The sequence below is a fragment of the Bos indicus x Bos taurus genome, chromosome 14 (genome assembly GCF_003369695.1).
Source record: "Bos indicus x Bos taurus breed Angus x Brahman F1 hybrid chromosome 14, Bos_hybrid_MaternalHap_v2.0, whole genome shotgun sequence".
NCBI lineage: Eukaryota > Metazoa > Chordata > Mammalia > Artiodactyla > Bovidae > Bos > Bos indicus x Bos taurus.
This window is the reverse complement of record NC_040089.1, coordinates 70877402-70883448: the sequence shown is the minus strand read 5'-3', so window position 1 is coordinate 70883448 and position 6047 is coordinate 70877402. Positions and strand designations below refer to the sequence as shown.

General features: G+C 40.3%; 1 pseudogene; it reads right to left on the bottom strand.

Moving 5' to 3' along the window:
* Positions 1-612: 612 nt before the first annotated feature.
* On the bottom strand, positions 613-2771 carry LOC113903976 (annotated as a pseudogene).
* Positions 2772-6047: the final 3276 nt, after the last annotated feature.

Genomic DNA, 6047 nt, shown 5'->3' with positions numbered 1-6047 from the left:
GAGACTGAAAAAGTTGGCTTAAAGCTCAACATTCAGAAAACTAAGATCAAGGCATCTGGTCCCATCACTTTATGGAAAACAGATGGGGAAACAGTGGAAACAGTGGCAGACTTTATTTTGGGGGGCTCCAAAATCACTGCAGATGGTGACTGCAGCCATGAAATTAAAAGACCCTTACTCCTTGGAAGAAAAGTTATGACCAACCTCGACAGCATATTAAAAAGCAGAAGCATTACTTTGCCAACAAAAGTCTGTCTAGTCAAGGCTATGGTTTTTCCAGTGGTCATTTTCCAGGCAAGAGTACTGGAGTGGGGTGCCATCGCCTTCTCCGATGGATGTGACAGTTGAACTACAAAAAAGCTGAGCACCGAAGAATTGATGCTTTTGAACTATAGTGTTGGAGAAGATTCTTGAGAGTCCCTTGTACTGCAAGGAGATCCTACCAGTCCATCCTAAAGGAAATAAGTCCTGAATATTCACTGGAAGGACTGATGTTGAAGCTGGAACTCCAATACTTTGGCCACTGTTATGGTATTCTTGACATACCGGGACCTGGGGACAGGAGTCAATGAAAAGAAAGCAAAGAAAAGAAGTATGCGGGGGACCCAAGTCTCTAGTGGAACAAGGGTACTTTATTCATGGCAGTGTGCGCTTATATATTGTTATACAAGGAAGCTTTAGGCAGAAAAATCAAGTTGAGTAAAAAACACTGAAACCAGATGCATAACAACAGTAACTAGGGGAATAACAATAGTCACAGGGACAGAAGACAATCCATGTAGTGCGAATAGGAACAGGACTAAGTAGTTTTACAGAAAAGTAAAATGTTACTAAAAGGAATCCATGTATGCATTCTGCCTCATGACCTCAGTCCTGAGAACTGCGGGCAGCTCTGCTTGTTCCAGTTTTCCAGGAACTGATAAGGAACAGAGGGCCCTTAAGAAACAGAAAACAACATATAGGATTCCTTAAAATTAAACGTTCCCTGAAAATCCCCCCTTTTTTTATTATTTTTGTCAAAAAGGCCCTGACCAATTGAGTTTGTTTAGTTTGAACAATTTTTGTTGAAAGGCATCGGTATACAACAAATATAATTACCAGGACAATTACCAATGTTACAGCACCAGACCCAATACTATGAGTAATACTTTGGAACCATCCTCGAGGGTCTAGCCCAGATAATTAATTGGTCAGCTAGCTGTTCAGCTAAAGTTTCCAAATTATTCGAAGAGGGCAGACTTTTAGAGAAGGTTTCAAAGATTTCTATCGTGTGTGTCTTGCAAATGAAATTTGATTTGTTCCCAGTTGTAGGCACTATAGTTGAATTGAACAGGGGTAATACAAAATTGAGCAGAATTCCAATCACATTTTAGTATTATTTGCTTCTGCAAATCTATTAATTGATCTCCGACCCCTTTGATGGCTGTTTTTAGTTCCTATAGTTCATCTTCAACTTCCTCATCTAGCTGAGCCTGAGTGGCCCACATAGTATGAGCATCTTTGGTCTAATTTTGAATAAAATTATGTGTTTGAACTGAGGTTTGTAAAGCAATGTCTGCGATAGCAGCAGTGGTGCAAATGGCTATTAATCCCAAAATGCCAAGAATTAACCATCCAATGAATCGTTTAGATCACTGGAGTCATTTAGTGAGTAGCCAGGAGGCAAGTCCTGCCATGGGACCCTCTTTCCAGGGATTCATTTTTCAAAGAAACAGAGGAATTAAGACAAGTATATAATTTGTAATCTATACAAGTCACAAAACGTAGAGTCTTATTAAATTGTAAGTTCTCTATAGCTATAACAAAAGGAAGAGGAACGTAAGCTTGTATAAAATATGAATGACTATAACAAAAGGAATAGTTACTATGAGCTGAAGAGCAAGCCCAGCAGAACCATACCAGCCACAGTCATCCCCGTCAGGGACCAGCGGTTGAAGCACTCTTGGCCCTTGCGGCTCTGGGTTGCTGTATTGTTTCCATAGAGTTCCACAAAAGTGTCCCAGCTGTCGTTATCCTGGATCCAAGGCTCTAGGTGGTCATTTAGGTAAGTGGCCATCCAAGTTGTGATCTGACTCACCAATACCTGCATCTCCTTGTCTATGCTTTCCATGCATAGTGTCGCACCGAAGGGAAAAGAAGGCCACAATGCCACCCCAGTTCACCCCATCCCAGAAGAGCTCATACACTACCTGTTCAAAGCTCTGATATGCTGTCCCTGGGGTGATATGGAGCTGGGACATCAGGTCGCTGAATGTCTGATGGTACCTCAGTTCAAACTCATTGCCTGCCTCCCTCAGGGCTTGCTTTACTGTTGCCATGGGGATCACTTCCCAGCGTCCAAGCTTCTGCTGTGGCCAGGGGCTCCATTCACCGCAGGGCTATCCTCCAGGTGCCAGGATGGGTTGCCATTGATGGCATTGCTGTATCCTTTCTGGAAAAGCTTGTAAGAGAGAAAGTCAACCACTAGTTCGCAGTTGCTCTGAGACATGTTTATAATAAGGATGGGTTCCACCAGTCTTTTGTCTAAAATACCTGTAGTGAAAAAGGGGGTTAGGTATATAGGTCCAATAAGTATGATTAATTAATTCAGCTTGAGTGGGGAAAGCAGAAGCAAGCAAAGCAAGCATAGCAACAAAAATATTTTCCAGATTCAGAGGTATTCTCTGTTGAGAACCCAGATTTTTAGCTTGATTTGTAAGGGTTTTTGTTTGTCTCTAGGTAGGAGAAGGCAATGGCAACCCACTCCAGTACTCTTGCCTGGAAAATCCCATGGGCAGAAGAGCCTGGTAGGCTGCAGTCCATGGGGTCACTAAGAGTCGAACACGACTGAAAGACTTCACTTTCACTTTTCACTTTCATGCATCGGAGAAGGAAATGGCAACCCACTCCAGTGTCCTTGCCTGGAGAATCCCAGGAACTGGGGAGCCTGGTGGGCTTCGGTCTATGGGGTCGCACAGAGTCGGACACGACTGAAGCAACTTAGCAGCAGCAGCAGCAGCAGCAAGGAGATCATAAGGTCGATGACATTAAGGGCGTTGTTTCTTGGAGATTTTTAGAGTCACCATGGCTTGTGTTGGAATTTTTTCTTCCCAAGAATTTTGTCATTTCTTTTTTATTTTGAATGCCGGAGGATCTTCTGAGGCGGATCTTCCAGAGAGGGAGCCAACTGATTTTCATTGGATCTATCTGGAGAAATATAAGCATATCCTTTTCCCTGTAAGATTAATTTCCCAGATTTCCATTGTTTAGTTAGCCCACCTTGATATCAAATGAGCAGAGGAAGAGAAGTATCTTTCAATTCCTAGAAATGTTTCTGTGCTTATGTCAAGATAACTCCTTGTGGTAAGTTTAAAAATTTTAAAACAAATAAAGCTGTATTAACAATAGTTACAGGATTAAAGAATATCTTACGCTGGAATCTAGTAAAGTCTGCTCTGGATAGGGAAGATAGAATTGTTCTTGTGTATTCCTCCTTTTTTAATTTTTTTATTTGTAGTTTCAGTGTGTGAAATGGGGGAAGTGTGGTCCCTAATAATATACTGTAATTCAAGAAAAAGTTGTTGAATAATAGACTGATAAGACTTTATGGTAGAAGTTTCTATATTTTTTAGTACAAAAACTGAATATGAGTAGTCAGAAATTATATTAATAGGGTAAGGATGTAGGTGAATAACCTGAATAAGAGCATATAATTCATTTTGTTGAGCAGAATGAAATTTAGTATAAAAGACTTTATATTCTTTGAGAGACCAAAATGAGGCTTTAGCATTTTTATCCCATCTATATAGAAAACATCAGCTTGAGGTATAGGTTGTGATATAACAATGCAAGAGATAATAAATTTAGTATTTTTGAAGAAATTTCAAAGTTTATTAGAAGGATAATGAAATGAAATCTCTCCAAAATAGTCTAAGAAGGCTTTTTGAAAATCGGTAGAAGTTTCTAATGCATTTTCAAATTGAGCTTTATTAATAGGTAATATAATTTCGTGAGGATCAGAGCCAATTAATGTCTTAGTTCTATTTCTGATAAGAGAGCTGTGATACATATACACAATGGAGTATTACTCAGCCATTAAAAAGAATACATTTGAATCAGTTCTAATGAGGTGGATGAAACTGGATTATAGAGAGTGAAGTAAGCCAGAAAGAAAAACACCAATACAGTATACTGACACATATATATGGAATTTAGAAAGATGGTAACAATAACCCTGTATGCAAGACAGCAAAAGAGACACAGATGTATAAAACAGTCTTTTGGACTCTGTGGAAGAGGGAGAAGGTGGGATGATTTGGGAGAATGGCACTGAACATGTATAATATCATATATGAAATGAATCACCAGTCCAGGTTCGATGCAGGATACAGGATGCTTGGGGCTGGTGCACTGGGATGACCCAGAGGGATAGTATGTGGAGGGAGGTGGGAGCAGGATTCAGGATGGGGAATACGTATACACCCATGGTGGATTCATGTTGATGTATGGCAAAACCAACACAATATTGTAAAGTAATTAGTCTCCAATTAAAATAAATAAATTTATATTTAAAAAAAATAAAGTCTTAGTTCTATTTCTCCCATTGATAGTTATTAGAGCAATCAAATCAAGATGGGGTATAAGTGACTTTGTCTCTCTAAAATGGGTATAGATCCATTCTATTGGGTGTTCTTGTTGGGCAAGAAGTCCTGTGGGGGAATGGAGACAAGGAAGTACAAACAACTCTAGAGGTAATTCAAGTCTAATACAAGTAAAAACTGTTTTTGTAATTTATTTTGTACTAAACAGAGTTCCTCCTGTGCCTATTGTGAAAGTGAACAAGGGCTATTTAAATCAGGATCTCCTTTCAAAGTATTAGTCAGTTGACAATTTGTAATGCCTAAAGAGGGTCTAATCCAGTTTACAACACCTAAAAGTTTTTGAAAATCATTCAAGGTTGATAATTTATCAACACGAATTTGTGTGTGTTAGGGAGTAATATGCTGTCTATTAACAATAGATCCTAAGTAATGGTAAGGTAATGGCACCCCACTCCAGTACTCTTGCCTGGAAAGTCCATGGACAAAGGAGCCTGGTGGGCTGCAGTCCATGGGGTCGCTAAGAGTTGAACACGACTGAGCGACTTCACTTTCACTTTTCTCTTTCATGCATTGGAGAAGGAAATGGCAGCCCACTCCAGTATTCTTGCCTGGAGAATCCCAGGGACGGCGGAGCCTGGTGGGCTGTCGTCTATGGGGTCGCACAGAGTCGGACACAACTGAAGCGACTTAGCATTAGCATTAGCATTAGCAATGGTAAGGTGTAGAGGTTTGAATTTTTTCAGGGGCAATAATTAATCCAGAGTCTTTTAAACATCGTTGAGCTATGTCAAACATATGTTGAGTTTCTAAAACAGATGGAGCTGAAAACAATATATCATCCATATAATGAATAACAAGAAAGTCAGGAAATTGTTTTCTCACAGGTTCAAGGGCTTTGGCTACATAATATTGACACGTGGTGGGAGAATTCATCATTCCTTGAGGTAATACAGTCCATTGATATCGTTTATCAGGCCCAATATGATTAGGAAAAGGAAAAGAAAAGGAAAATCTTTTTCAGTCTAGAGGGTGTAAAGGTATAGTAAAAAAGCAATCCTGTAAATCTATAATAATATGCCAGTTTTGAGGGATAGTGGTAGGAACTGGAATTCCTGGTTACAATGTACACATAGGTTTCATAGATGCATTAACTTTTTGAAGGTCTGTTCAGTACACTGCAGTTAAGTTCAGTTGCTCAGTCGTGTCCGACTCTTTTCGACCCCATGAATCGCAGCACGCCAGGCCTCCCTGTCCATCACCATCTCCCGGAGTTCACTCAAACTCATGTCCATCGAGTCGGTGATGCCATCCAGCCATCTCATCCTCTGTCGTCCCCTTTTCCTCCTGCCCCCAATCCCTCCCAGCATCAGAGTCTTTTCCAATGAGTCAACTCTTCGAATGAGGTGGCCAAAGTACTGGAGTTTCAGCTTTAGCATCATTCCTTCCAAAGAACACCCAGGGCTGATC